This window comes from Phalangium opilio, unplaced genomic scaffold, assembly GCF_054372755.1.
Source record: "Phalangium opilio isolate 3A_F unplaced genomic scaffold, DU_Popi_V2 ptg000060l_1, whole genome shotgun sequence".
NCBI classification, from domain to species: Eukaryota; Metazoa; Arthropoda; class Arachnida; order Opiliones; family Phalangiidae; genus Phalangium; species Phalangium opilio.
The window spans coordinates 891,430-906,873 of record NW_028324177.1 but is presented as its reverse complement, the minus strand read 5'-3'; the positions used below and the strand labels follow the sequence as shown (position 1 = coordinate 906,873).

Genomic DNA, 15,444 nt, shown 5'->3' with positions numbered 1-15,444 from the left:
GAACGGACCTGAGTATATGCAGAAGTAATTTAGTGACTATTTAAATGCATCTAACTACAGGGTAGGTCTATGAGTTGAGCATGTTTAGTTTCACACATGGTTCGTTGGTCTAGGGCTATGATACTCGCTTAGGGTGCGAGTGGTACCGGGTTCAAATCCCGGATGGACCCGAGTTTTTGCCGAAGTAATTTAGTGACTATTTAAAAGCAACTAACTACAGGGTAGGCCTATGAGTTGAGCATGTTTGGTTACACACATGGTCCGTTGGTCTAGGGGTATGATACTCGCTTAGGGTGCGAGTGGTACCGGGTTCAAATCCCGGACGGACCCGAGCTTTTGCAAAAGTAAATTAGTGACTATTTTAATGCAACTAACTACAGGGTAGACCTATGAGTTGAGCATTTTTAATTACACACATGGTCCGTTTGTTTAGGGGTATGATACTCGCTTAGGGTGCGAGTGGTCGCGGGTTCTAATCCCGGACGGACCCGAGTTCTTGCAAAAGTAAATTAGTAACTATTTTAATGCAACTAACTACAGGGTAGGCCTATGAGTTGAGCATGTTTAGTTACAAACATGGTCCGTTGGTCTAGCGGTATGATACTCGCTTTGGGTGAGAGTGGTCCCGGATTCAAATCCCGGACGGATCCGAGTATATGCAGAAGTAATTTAGTGACTGTTTAAATGCAACTAACTACAGTTTAGGTCTATGAGTTGAGCATGTTTAGTTCCACAGATGGGTCGCTGGTCTAGGGCCATGATACTCGCTAAGGGTGCGAGTGGTACCGGGTTCAAATCCCGGACGGACCCCAGTTTTTGCAGAAGTAATTTAGTGACTATTTAAATGCAACTAACAACAAGGTAGGCCTATGTGTTGAGCATGTTTCAGTATCATTCATGGTCCTTTGGTCTAGGGTATGATACTCGCTTAGGGTGTGAGTGGTCCCGAGATAAAATCCCGGACGGACCCGAGTTTATGCAGAAGTAATTTAGTGACTATTTATATGCAACTAACTACTTGGTAGGTCTATGAGTTGAGCAGGGTTAGTTACACACATGGTTCGTTGGTCTAGGGCTATGATACTCGCTTAGGGTGTGAGTGGTCCCGAGATAAAATCCCGGACGGACCCGAGTTTGTGCCGAAGTAATAAGTGACTATTTAAAAGCAACTAACTACAGGGTGGGCCTATGAGTTGAGCATGTATAGTTACACACATGGTCCGTTGGTCTTGGGGTATGATGCTCGCTTTGGGTGCGAGTTGTCCCGGGTTCAAAACTCGCACGGACTCGAGTTTTTGCAAAAGTAAATTAGTGACTATTTTAATGCAACTAACTACAGGGTAGACCTATGAGTTGAGCATGTTTAGTTACACACATTCTCCGTTGGTCTAGGCGTATGATAATCGCTTTGAGTGCGAGTGGTCCCGGGTTCATAACACGGACGGACTCGATTTTTTGCAAAAGTAAATTACTGGCTATTTTAATGCAACTAACTACAGGGTAGACCTATGAGTTGAGCATGTTTAGTTAAACAAATGGTCCGTTGGTTTAGGGGTATGATAATCGCTTTGGGTGCGAGTGGTTCCGGGTTCATAACCCGGACGGACTCGATTTTTTGCAAAAGTAAATTAGTGACTATTTTAATGCAACTAACTACAGGGTAGGCCTATGAGTTGAGCATGTTCAGTTTCGCGCATGGTCCGTTGGTCTAGGGGTATGATACCCGCTTTGGGTGCGAGTGGTCTCGGGTTCAAATCCCGGACGGATCCGAGTATATGCAGAAGTAATTTAGTGACTGTTTAAATGCAACTAACTACAGTTTAGGTCTATGAGTTGAGCATGTTTAGTTGCACAGATGGGTCGTTGGTCTAGGGCCATGATACTCGCTAAGGGTGCGGGTGGTACCGGGTTCAAATCCCGGACGGACCCCAGTTTTTGCAGAAGTAATTTAGTGACTATTTAAATGCAACTAACAACAAGGTAGGCCTATGTGTTGAGCATGTTTCAGTATCATTCATGGTCCGTTGGTCTAGGGTATGATACTCGCTTAGGGTGTGAGTGGTCCCGAGATAAAATCCCGGACGGACCCGAGTTTATGCAGAAGTAATTTAGTGACTATTTATATGAAACTAACTACTTGGTAGGTCTATGAGTTGAGCAGGGTTAGTTACACACATGGTTCGTTGGTCTAGGGCTATGATACTCGCTTAGGGTGTGAGTGGTCCCGAGATAAAATCCCGGACGGACCCGAGTTTGTGCCGAAGTAATAAGTGACTATTTAAAAGCAACTAGCTACAGGGTGGGCCTATGAGTTGAGCATGTTTAGTTACACACATGGTCCATTGGTCTAGGGGTATGATAATCGCTTTGGGTGCGAGTTGTCCCGGGTTCAAAACTCGCACGGACTCGAGTTTTTGCAAAAGTAAGTTAGTGACTATTTTAATGCAACTAACTACAGGGTAGACCTATGAGTTGAGCATGTTTAGTTACACACATGGTTCGTTGGTCTAGGGAGATGATACTCGCTTAGGGTGCGAGTGGTCCCTGTTTCAAATCCCGGACGGGTACGAGTTTTTGCAATATAAAATTAGTGACTATTTTAATGCAGCTAACTACAGGGTAGACCTATGAGTTGAGCATGTTTAGCTACACACATGGTCCGTAGGTCTAGGGGTATGATAATCGCTTTGGGTGCGAGTGGTACAGGGTTCAAAACTCGGACGGACTCGATTTTTTGCAAAAGTAAATTAGTGGCTATTTTAATGCAACTAACTACAGGGTAGACCTATGAGTTGAGCATGTTTAGTTAAACAAATGGTCCGTTGGTTTAGGGGTATGATAATCGCCTTCGGTGCGAGTGGTTCCGGGTTCATAACCCGGACGGACTCGATTTTTTGCAAAAGTAAATTAGTGACTATTTTAATGCAACTAACTACAGGGTAGGCCTATGAGTTGAGCATGTTCAGTTTCGCGCATGGTCCGTTGGTCTAGGGGTATGATACTCGCTTTGGGTGCGAGTGGTCTCGGGTTCGCATCCCGGACGGATCCGAATATATGCAGAAGTAATTTAGTGACTGTTTAAATGCAACTAACTACAGTTTAGGTCTATGAGTTGAGCATGTTTAGTTGCACAGATGGGTCGTTGGTCTAGGGCCATGATACTCGCTAAGGGTGCGAGTGGTACCGGGTTCAAATCCCGGACGGACCCCAGTTTTTGCAGAAGTAATTTAGTGACTATTTAAATGCAACTAACAACAAGGTAGGCCTATGTGTTGAGCATGTTTCAGCATCATTCATTGTCCGTTGGTCTAGGGGTATGATACTCGCTTAGGGTGTGAGTGGTCCCGAGATAAAATCCCGGACGGACCCGAGTTTTTGCCGAAGTAATAAGTGACTATTTAAAAGCAACTTACTACAGGGTGGGCCTATGAGTTGAGCATGTTTAGTTACACACATGGTCTGTTGGTCTAGGGCTATGATACTCGCTTAGGGTGTGAGTGGTCCCGAGATAAAATCCCGGACGGAACCGAGTTTGTGCCGAAGTAATAAGTGACTATTTAAAAGCAACTAACTACAGGGTGGGCCTATGAGTTGAGCATGTTTAGTTACACACATGGTCCGTTGGTCTTGGGGTATGATGCTCGCTTTGGGTGCGAGTTGTCCCGGGTTCAAAATTCGCATGGACTCGAGTTTTTGCAAAAGTAAATTAGTGACTATTTTAATGCAACTAACTACAGGGTAGACCTATGAGTTGAGCATGTTTAGTTACACACATTCTCCGTTGGTCTAGGGGTATGATAATCGCTTTGGGTGCGAGTGGTTCCGGGTTCATAACCCGGACGGACTCGATTTTTTGCAAAAGTAAATTAGTGACTATTTTAATGCAACTAACTACAGGGGGGGCCTATGAGTTGAGCATGTTCAGTTTCGCGCATGGTCCGTTGGTCTAGGGGTATGATACTCGCTTTGGGTGCGAGTGGTCTCGGGTTCAAATCCCGGACGGATCCGAGTATATGCAGAAGTAATTTAGTGACTGTTTAAATGCAATTAACTACTGGGTAGTTCTATGAGTTGAGCATGTTTAGTTGCACAGATGGTACGTTGGTCTAGGGCCATGATACTCGCTAAGGGTGCGAGTGGTACCGGGTTCAAATCCCGGATGGACGCCAGTTTTTGCAGAAGTAATTTAGTGACTATTTAAATGCAACTAACAACAAGGTAGGCCTATGTGTTGAGCATGTTTCAGTATCATTCACTGTCCGTTGGTCTAGGGGTATGATACTCGCTTAGGGTGTGAGTGGTCCCGAGATAAAATCCCGGACGGACCCGAGTTTTTGCCGAAGTAATAAGTGACTATTTAAAAGCAACTTACTACAGGGTGGGCCTATGAGTTGAGCATGTTTTGTTACACACATGGTCCGTTGGTCTAGGGGTATGATACTCGCTTTGGGTGCGAGTGCTCCCGGGTTCAAAACCCGAACGGACTCGAGTTTTTGCAAAAGTAAATTAGTGACTATTTTAATGCAACTAACTACAGGGTAGGTCTATGAGTTGAGCATGTTTAGTAGCACACATGGTTCGTTGGTCTAAGGCCATGATACTAGCTTAGGGTGCGAGTGGTCCCTGGTTCAAATCCCGAAAGGACCCGGGTTTATGCAGAAGTTATTTAGTGACTATTTAAATGCAACTAACAACAAGATAGGCCTACGAGTTTAGCATGTTTCAGTATTATTCATGGTCCGTTGGTCAAGGGGTATGATACTCGCTCAGGCTGCGAGTAGTCCCGGGTTCAAATCCCGGATGAACCCGAGTTTTTGCAGAAGTAATTAAGAGACTATTTAAATGCAACTAACAACAAGGTAGGCGTATGAGTTAAGCATCTTTGGTTACACACATGGTCCGTTGGTCTAGGGGTAAGATAATCGTTTTGGGTGCGAGTGGTCCCGGGTTCAAAACCCGAACGGACTCGAGTTTTTGCAAAAGTAAATTAGTGACTATTTTAATGCAACTAACTACAGGGTAGACCTATGAGTTGAGCATGTTTAGTTACACACATGATCCGTTGGTCTAGGGGTATGATAATCGCTTTGGGTGCGAGTGGTACCGAGATAAAATCCCGGACGGAACCGAGTTTGTGCCGAAGTAATAAGTGACTATTTAAAAGCAACTAACTACAGGGTGGGCCTATGAGTTGAGCATGTTTAGTTACACACATGGTCCGTTGGTCTTGGGGTATGATGCTCGCTTTGGGTGCGAGTTGTCCCGGGTTCAAAATTCGCATGGACTCGAGTTTTTGCAAAAGTAAATTAGTGACTATTTTAATGCAACTAACTACAGGGTAGACCTATGAGTTGAGCATGTTTAGTTACACACATTCTCCGTTGGTCTAGGGGTATGATAATCGCTTTGGGTGCGAGTGGTTCCGGGTTCATAACCCGGACGGACTCGATTTTTTGCAAAAGTAAATTAGTGACTATTTTAATGCAACTAACTACAGGGGGGGCCTATGAGTTGAGCATGTTCAATTTCGCGCATGGTCCGTTGGTCTAGGGGTATGATACTCGCTTTGGGTGCGAGTGGTCTCGGGTTCAAATCCCGGACGGATCCGAGTATATGCAGAAGTAATTTAGTGACTGTTTAAATGCAATTAACTACAGGGTAGTTCTATGAGTTGAGCATGTTTAGTTGCACAGATGGTACGTTGGTCTAGGGCCATGATACTCGCTAAGGGTGCGAGTGGTACCGGGTTCAAATCCCGGATGGACGCCAGTTTTTGCAGAAGTAATTTAGTGACTATTTAAATGCAACTAACAACAAGGTAGGCCTATGTGTTGAGCATGTTTCAGTATCATTCACTGTCCGTTGGTCTAGGGGTATGATACTCGCTTAGGGTGTGAGTGGTCCCGAGATAAAATCCCGGACGGACCCGAGTTTTTGCCGAAGTAATAAGTGACTATTTAAAAGCAACTTACTACAGGGTGGGCCTATGAGTTGAGCATGTTTTGTTACACACATGGTCCGTTGGTCTAGGGGTATGATACTCGCTTTGGGTGCGAGTGCTCCCGGGTTCAAAACCCGAACGGACTCGAGTTTTTGCAAAAGTAAATTAGTGACTATTTTAATGCAACTAACTACAGGGTAGGTCTATGAGTTGAGCATGTTTAGTAGCACACATGGTTCGTTGGTCTAAGGCCATGATACTAGCTTAGGGTGCGAGTGGTCCCTGGTTCAAATCCCGAAAGGACCCGGGTTTATGCAGAAGTTATTTAGTGACTATTTAAATGCAACTAACAACAAGATAGGCCTACGAGTTTAGCATGTTTCAGTATTATTCATGGTCCGTTGGTCAAGGGGTATGATACTCGCTCAGGCTGCGAGTAGTCCCGGGTTCAAATCCCGGATGAACCCGAGTTTTTGCAGAAGTAATTAAGAGACTATTTAAATGCAACTAACAACAAGGTAGGCGTATGAGTTAAGCATCTTTGGTTACACACATGGTCCGTTGGTCTAGGGGTATGATAATCGTTTTGGGTGCGAGTGGTCCCGGGTTCAAAACCCGAACGGACTCGAGTTTTTGCAAAAGTAAATTAGTGACTATTTTAATGCAACTAACTACAGGGTAGACCTATGAGTTGAGCATGTTTAGTTACACACATGATCCGTTGGTCTAGGGGTATGATAATCGCTTTGGGTGCGAGTGGTACCGGGTTCAAAACCCGGACGGACTCGATTTTTTGCAAAAGTAAATTAGTGACTATTTTAATGCAACTAACTACAGGGTAGACCTATGAGTTGAGCATGTTTAGTTACACACTTTGTCCGTTGGTCTAGGGGTATAATAATCGCTTTGGGTGCGAGTGGTCCCGGGTTCATAACCCGGACGGACTCGAGTATATGCAGAAGTAATTTAGTGACTGTTTAAATGCAACTAACTACAGGGTAGGTCTATGAGTTGAGCATGTTTAGATGCACACATGGTTCGTTGGTCTAGGGCTATGATACTCGCTAAGGGTGCGAGTGGTACCGGGTTCAAATCTCGGACGGACCCCAGTTTTTGCAGAAGTAATTTGGTGACTATTTAAATGCAACTAACAACAAGGTAGGCCTATGTGTTGAGCATGTTTCAGTATCATTCATTGTCCGTTGGTCTAGGGCTATGATACTCGCTTAGGGTGTGAGTGGTCCCGAGATAAAATCCCGGACGGACCCGAGTTTTTGCCGAAGTAATAAGTGACTATTTAAAAGCAACTTACTACATGGTGGGCCTATGAGTTGAGCATGTTTAGTTACACACATGGTCCGTTGGTCTAGGGGTATGATACTCGCTTTGGGTGCGAGTGGTCCCGGGTTCAAAACCCGGACGGACTCGATTTTTTGCAAAAGTAAATTAGTGACTATTTTAATGCAACTAACTACAGGGTAGACCTATGAGTTGAGCATGTTTAGTTACACACTTTGTCCGTTGGTCTAGGGGTATGATAATCGCTTTGGGTGCGAGTGGTCCCGGGTTCATAACCCGGACGGACTCGAGTATATGCAGAAGTAATTTAGTGACTGTTTAAATGCAACTAACTACAGGGTAGGTCTATGAGTTGAGCATGTTTAGTTACACACATGGGCCGTTGGTCTAGGGGTATGATAATCGCTTAGGGTGCGAGTGGTCCCGGGTTCTAAACCCGAACGGACTCGAGTATATGCAGAAGTAATTTAGTGACTGTTTAAATGCAACTAACTACAGGGTAGGCCTATGAGTTGAGCATGTTCAGTTTCGCACATGGTCCGTCGGTCTAGGGGTATGATACTTGCTTTGGGTGAGAGTGGTCTCGGGTTCAAATCCCGGACGGATCCGAGTATATGCAGAAGTAATTTAGTGACTGTTTAAATGCAACTAACTACAGGGTAGGTCTATGAGTTGAGCATGTTTAGTTGCACACATTGTTCGTTGGTCTAGGGCCATGATACTCGCTAAGGGTGTGAGTGGTCCCGGGTTCAAATCCCGGACGGACCCGAGTTTATGCAGAAGTAATTTAGAGACTATTTAAATGCAACTAACTACTTGGTAGGTCTATGAGTTGAGCATGGTTAGTTACACACATGGTTCGTTGGTCTAGGGCTATGATACTCGCTTAGGGTGTGAGTGGTCCCGAGATAAAGTCCTGGACGGACCCGAGATTTTGCCGAAGTAATAAGTGACTATTTAAAAGCAACTAACTACAGGGTGGGCCTATGAGTTGAGCATGTTTAGTTACACACATGGGCCGTTGGTCTAGGGGTATGATACTCGCTTTGGGTGCGAGTGGTCCCGGGTTCAAAACCCGCACGGACTCGAGTTTTTGCAAAAGTAAATTAGTGACTATTTTAATGCAACTAACTACAGGGTAGGTCTATGAGTTGAGCCTGTTTAGTAGCACACATGGTTCGTTGATCTAAGGCCATGATACTCGCTTAGGGTGCGAGTGGTCCCTGGTTCAAATCCCGGACGGACTCGAGTATATGCAAAAGTAAATTAGTGACTATTTTTATGCAACTAACTACAGGGTAGGCCTATGAGTTGAGCATGTTCAGTTTCGCACATGGTCCGTTGGTCTATGGGTATGATAGTCGCTTTGGGTGCGAGTTGTCTCGGGTTCAAATCCCGGACGGATCCGAGTATATGCAGAATTAATTTAGTGACTGTTTAAATGCAACTAACTACAGGGTAGGTCTATGAGTTGAGTATGTTTCGTTGCACAGATGGTACGTTGGTCTAGGGCCATGATACTCGCTTCGGGTGCGAGTGGTACCGGGTTCAAATCCCGGACGGACCCCAGTTTTTGCAGAAGTAATTTAGTGACTATTTAAATGCAACTAACAACAAGGTAGGCCTATGTGTTGAGCATGTTTCAGTATCATTCATTGTCCGTTGGTCTAGGGGTATGATACACGCTTAGGGTGTGAGTGGTCCCGAGATAAAATCCCGGACGGACCCGAGTTTTTGCCGAAGTAAGAAGTGACTATTTAAAAGCAACTTACTACAGGGTGGGCCTATGAGTTGAGCATGTTTAGTTACACACATGGTCCGTTGGTCTAGGGGTATCATAATCGCTTTAGGTGCGAGTGGTACCGGGTTCAAAACCCGGACGGACTTGATTTTTTGCAGTAGTAAATTAGTGACTATTTTAATGCAACTAACAACATTGTAGGCCTATGAGTTGAGCATGTTCAGTTTCGCACATGGTCCGTTGGTCTAGGGGTATGATACTCGCTTTGGGTGCGAGTGGTCTCGGGTTCAAATCCCGGACGGATCCGAGTATATGCAGAAGTAATTTAGTGACTGTTTAAATGCAACTAACTACAGGGTAGGTCTATGAGTTGAGCATGTTTAGTTGCACACATTGTTCGTTGGTCTAGGACCATGATACTCGCTAAGGGTGTGAGTGGTCCCGAGATAAAATCCCGGACGGACCCGAGATTTTGCCGAAGTAAGAAGTGACTATTTAAAAGCAACTAACTACAGGGTGGGCCTATGAGTTGAGCATGTTTAGTTACACACATGGTCCGTTGGTCTAAGGCCATGATACTAGCTTAGGGTGCGAGTGGTCCCTGGTTCAAATCCCGGACGGACCCGAGTTTTTGCAGTAGTAAATTAGTGACTATTTTAATGCAACTAACTACATGGTAGACCCATGAGTTGAGCATGTTTTGTTACACACATGATCTGTTGGTCTAGGGGTATGATAATCGCTTAGGTGCGAGTGGTACCGGGTTCAAAACCCGGACGGACTCGATTTTTTGCAAAAGTAAATTAGTGACTATTTTAATGCAACTAACTACAGGGTAGGTCTATGAGTTGAGTATGTTTAGTTGCACAGATGGTACGTTGGTCTAGGGCCATGATACTCGCTTCGGGTGCGAGTGGTACCGGGTTCAAATCCCGGACGGACCCCAGTTTTTGCAGAAGTAATTTAGTGGCTATTTAAATGCAACTAACAACAAGGAAGGCCTACGAGTTTAGCATGTTTCAGTATCATACATGGTCCGTTGGTCAAGGGGTATGATACTCGCTCAGGTTGCGAGTGGTCTCGGGTTCAAATCCCGGACGGATCCGAGTATATGCAGAAGTAATTTAGTGACTGTTTAAATGCAACTAACTACAGGGTAGACCTATGAGTTGAGCATGTTTCAGTATTATTCATGGTCCGTTGGTCTAGGGGTATGATACTCGCTTCGGGTGTGAGTGGTCCCGGGTTCAAATCCTGGACGGACCCGAGTTTATGCAGAAGTAATTTAGTGACTATTTAAATGCAACCAACTATTTGGTAGGTCTATGAGTTGAACATGTTTAGTTATACACATGGTTCGTTGGTCTAGGGCTATGATACTCGCTTAGGGTGTGATGGGTCCCGAGATAAAATCCCGGACGGACCCGAGTTTTTGCCGAAGTAATAAGTGACTATTTAAAAGCAACTTACTACAGGGTGGGCCTATGAGTTGAGCATGTTTAGTTACACACATGGTCCGTTGGTCTAGGGGTATCATAATCGCTTTAGGTGCGAGTGGTACCGGGTTCAAAACCCGGACGGACTTGATTTTTTGCAGTAGTAAATTAGTGACTATTTTAATGCAACTAACTACAGGGTAGACCTATGAGTTGAGCATGTTTAGTTACACACTTTGTCCGTTGGTCTAGGGGTATGATAATCGCTTTGGGTGCGAGTGGTCCCGGGTTCATAACCCGGACGGACTCGAGTATATGCAGAAGTAATTTAGTGACTGTTAAAATGCAACTAACTACAGGGTAGGTCTATGAGTTGAGCATGTTTAGTTACACACATGGGCCGTTGGTCTAGGGGTATGATAATCGCTTAGGGTGCGAGTGGTCCCGGGTTCTAAACCCGAACGGACTCGAGTATATGCAGAAGTAATTTAGTGACTGTTTAAATGCAACTAACTACAGGGTAGGCCTATGAGTTGAGCATGTTCAGTTTCGCACATGGTCCGTTGGTCTAGGGGTATGATACTCGCTTTGGGTGAGAGTGGTCTCGGGTTCAAATCCCGGACGGATCCGAGTATATGCAGAAGTAATTTAGTGACTGTTTAAATGCAACTAACTACAGGGTAGGTCTATGAGTTGAGCATGTTTAGTTGCACACATTGTTCGTTGGTCTAGGGCCATGATACTCGCTAAGGGTGTGAGTGGTCCCGGGTTCAAATCCCAGACGGACCCGAGTTTATGCAGAAGTAATTTAGAGACTATTTAAATGCAACTAACTACTTGGTAGGTCTATGAGTTGAGCATGGTTAGTTACACACATGGTTCGTTGGTCTAGGGCTATGATACTCGCTTAGGGTGTGAGTGGTCCCGAGATAAAGTCCTGGACGGACCCGAGATTTTGCCGAAGTAATAAGTGACTATTTAAAAGCAACTAACTACAGGGTGGGCCTATGAGTTGAGCATGTTTAGTTACACACATGGGCCGTTGGTGTAGGGGTATGATACTCGCTTTGGGTGCGAGTGGTCCCGGGTTCAAAACCCGCACGGACTCGAGTTTTTGCAAAAGTAAATTAGTGACTATTTTAATGCAACTAACTACAGGGTAGGTCTATGAGTTGAGCCTGTTTAGTAGCACACATGGTTCGTTGATCTAAGGCCATGATACTCGCTTAGGGTGCGAGTGGTCCCTGGTTCAAATCCCGGACGGACTCGAGTATATGCAAAAGTAAATTAGTGACTATTTTTATGCAACTAACTACAGGGTAGGCCTATGAGTTGAGCATGTTCAGTTTCGCACATGGTCCGTTGGTCTATGGGTATGATAGTCGCTTTGGGTGCGAGTTGTCTCGGGTTCAAATCCCGGACGGATCCGAGTATATGCAGAATTAATTTAGTGACTGTTTAAATGCAACTAACTACAGGGTAGGTCTATGAGTTGAGTATGTTTCGTTGCACAGATGGTACGTTGGTCTAGGGCCATGATACTCGCTTCGGGAGCGAGTGGTACCGGGTTCAAATCCCGGACGGACCCCAGTTTTTGCAGAAGTAATTTAGTGACTATTTAAATGCAACTAACAACAAGGTAGGCCTATGTGTTGAGCATGTTTCAGTATCATTCATTGTCCGTTGGTCTAGGGGTATGATACACGCTTAGGGTGTGAGTGGTCCCGAGATAAAATCCCGGACGGACCCGAGTTTTTGCCGAAGTAAGAAGTGACTATTTAAAAGCAACTTACTACAGGGTGGGCCTATGAGTTGAGCATGTTTAGTTACACACATGGTCCGTTGGTCTAGGGGTATCATAATCGCTTTAGGTGCGAGTGGTACCGGGTTCAAAACCCGGACGGACTCGAGTTTTTGCAGTAGTAAATTAGTGACTATTTTAATGCAACTAACTACAGGGTAGACCTATGAGTTGAGCATGTTTAGTTACACACTTTGTCCGTTGGTCAAGGGGTATGATAATCGCTTTGGGTGCGAGTGGTCCCGGGTTCATAACCCGGACGGACTCGAGTATATGCAGAAGTAATTTAGTGACTGTTAAAATGCAACTAACTACAGGGTAGGTCTATGAGTTGAGCATGTTTAGTTACACACATGGGCCGTTGGTCTAGGGGTATGATAATCGCTTAGGGTGCGAGTGGTCCCGGGTTCAAATCCCGGACGGATCCGAGTATATGCAGAAGTAATTTAGTGACTGTTTAAATGCAACTAACTACAGGGTAGGTCTATGAGTTGAGCATGTTTAGTTGCACACATTGTTCGTTGGTCTAGGGCCATGATACTCGCTAAGGGTGTGAGTGGTCCCGGGTTCAAATCCCGGACGGACCCGAGTTTATGCAGAAGTAATTTAGAGACTATTTAAATGCAACTAACTACTTGGTAGGTCTATGAGTTGAGCATGGTTAGTTACACACATGGTTCGTTGGTCTAGGGCTATGATACTCGCTTAGGGTGTGAGTGGTCCCGAGATAAAGTCCTGGACGGACCCGAGATTTTGCCGAAGTAATAAGTGACTATTTAAAAGCAACTAACTACAGGGTGGGCCTATGAGTTGAGCATGTTTAGTTACACACATGGGCCGTTGGTCTAGGGGTATGATACTCGCTTTGGGTGCGAGTGGTCCCGGGTTCAAAACCCGCACGGACTCGAGTTTTTGCAAAAGTAAATTAGTGACTATTTTAATGCAACTAACTACAGGGTAGGTCTATGAGTTGAGCCTGTTTAGTAGCACACATGGTTCGTTGATCTAAGGCCATGATACTCGCTTAGGGTGCGAGTGGTCCCTGGTTCAAATCCCGGACGGACTCGAGTATATGCAAAAGTAAATTAGTGACTATTTTTATGCAGCTAACTACAGGGTAGGCCTATGAGTTGAGCATGTTCAGTTTCGCACATGGTCCGTTGGTCTATGGGTATGATAGTCGCTTTGGGTGCGAGTTGTCTCGGGTTCAAATCCCGGACGGATCCGAGTATATGCAGAATTAATTTAGTGACTGTTTAAATGCAACTAACTACAGGGTAGGTCTATGAGTTGAGTATGTTTCGTTGCACAGATGGTACGTTGGTCTAGGGCCATGATACTCGCTTCGGGTGCGAGTGGTACCGGGTTCAAATCCCGGACGGACCCCAGTTTTTGCAGAAGTAATTTAGTGACTATTTAAATGCAACTAACAACAAGGTAGGCCTATGTGTTGAGCATGTTTCAGTATCATTCATTGTCCGTTGGTCTAGGGGTATGATACACGCTTAGGGTGTGAGTGGTCCCGAGATAAAATCCCGGACGGACCCGAGTTTTTGCCGAAGTAAGAAGTGACTATTTAAAAGCAACTTACTACAGGGTGGGCCTATGAGTTGAGCATGTTTAGTTACACACATGGTCCGTTGGTCTAGGGGTATCATAATCGCTTTAGGTGCGAGTGGTACCGGGTTCAAAACCCGGACGGACTTGATTTTTTGCAGTAGTAAATTAGTGACTATTTTAATGCAACTAACAACATTGTAGGCCTATGAGTTGAGCATGTTCAGTTTCGCACATGGTCCGTTGGTCTAGGGGTATGATACTCGCTTTGGGTGCGAGTGGTCTCGGGTTCAAATCCCGGACGGATCCGAGTATATGCAGAAGTAATTTAGTGACTGTTTAAATGCAACTAACTACAGGGTAGGTCTATGAGTTGAGCATGTTTAGTTGCACACATTGTTCGTTGGTCTAGGACCATGATACTCGCTAAGGGTGTGAGTGGTCCCGAGATAAAATCCCGGACGGACCCGAGATTTTGCCGAAGTAAGAAGTGACTATTTAAAAGCAACTAACTACAGGGTGGGCCTATGAGTTGAGCATGTTTAGTTACACACATGGTCCGTTGGTCTAAGGCCATGATACTAGCTTAGGGTGCGAGTGGTCCCTGGTTCAAATCCCGGACGGACCCGAGTTTTTGCAGTAGTAAATTAGTGACTATTTTAATGCAACTAACTACATGGTAGACCCATGAGTTGAGCATGTTTTGTTACACACATGATCTGTTGGTCTAGGGGTATGATAATCGCTTAGGTGCGAGTGGTACCGGGTTCAAAACCCGGACGGACTCGATTTTTTGCAAAAGTAAATTAGTGACTATTTTAATGCAACTAACTACAGGGTAGGTCTATGAGTTGAGTATGTTTAGTTGCACAGATGGTACGTTGGTCTAGGGCCATGATACTCGCTTCGGGTGCGAGTGGTACCGGGTTCAAATCCCGGACGGACCCCAGTTTTTGCAGAAGTAATTTAGTGGCTATTTAAATGCAACTAACAACAAGGAAGGCCTACGAGTTTAGCATGTTTCAGTATCATACATGGTCCGTTGGTCAAGGGGTATGATACTCGCTCAGGTTGCGAGTGGTCTCGGGTTCAAATCCCGGACGGATCCGAGTATATGCAGAAGTAATTTAGTGACTGTTTAAATGCAACTAACTACAGGGTAGACCTATGAGTTGAGCATGTTTCAGTATTATTCATGGTCCGTTGGTCTAGGGGTATGATACTCGCTTCGGGTGTGAGTGGTCCCGGGTTCAAATCCTGGACGGACCCGAGTTTATGCAGAAGTAATTTAGTGACTATTTAAATGCAACCAACTATTTGGTAGGTCTATGAGTTGAACATGTTTAGTTATACACATGGTTCGTTGGTCTAGGGCTATGATACTCGCTTAGGGTGTGATGGGTCCCGAGATAAAATCCCGGACGGACCCGGGTTTTTGCCGAAGTAAGAAGTGACTATTTAAAAGCAACTAACTACAGGGTGGGCCTATGAGTTGAGCATGTTTAGTTACACACATGGTCCGTTGGTCTAGGGGTATGATACTCGCTTAGGGTGCGAGTGGTCCCGGGTTCAAAACCCGGACGGACTCGAGTTTTTGCAAAAGTAAATTAGTGACTATTTTAATGCAACTAACTACAGGGTAGGTCTATGAGTTGAGCATGTTTAGTTG

General features: G+C 45.0%; 5 non-coding genes across 5 annotated transcripts; all 5 read left to right on the top strand.

Moving 5' to 3' along the window:
• The first annotated feature begins 258 nt into the window (after window positions 1-258).
• TRNAP-AGG (transfer RNA proline (anticodon AGG)) lies at window positions 259-330 on the top strand. The gene has a single exon. It is a non-coding gene; the product is annotated as a tRNA-Pro (tRNA).
• Window positions 331-10,175: 9,845 nt separating this feature from the next.
• On the top strand, window positions 10,176-10,247 carry TRNAP-CGG (transfer RNA proline (anticodon CGG)). The gene has a single exon. It is a non-coding gene; the product is annotated as a tRNA-Pro (tRNA).
• A 2,326-nt stretch (window positions 10,248-12,573) lies between these two features.
• TRNAP-AGG (transfer RNA proline (anticodon AGG)) lies at window positions 12,574-12,645 on the top strand. The gene has a single exon. It is a non-coding gene; the product is annotated as a tRNA-Pro (tRNA).
• A 2,327-nt stretch (window positions 12,646-14,972) lies between these two features.
• TRNAP-CGG (transfer RNA proline (anticodon CGG)) lies at window positions 14,973-15,044 on the top strand. The gene has a single exon. It is a non-coding gene; the product is annotated as a tRNA-Pro (tRNA).
• A 247-nt stretch (window positions 15,045-15,291) lies between these two features.
• Window positions 15,292-15,363, top strand: TRNAP-AGG (transfer RNA proline (anticodon AGG)). The gene has a single exon. It is a non-coding gene; the product is annotated as a tRNA-Pro (tRNA).
• Window positions 15,364-15,444: the final 81 nt, after the last annotated feature.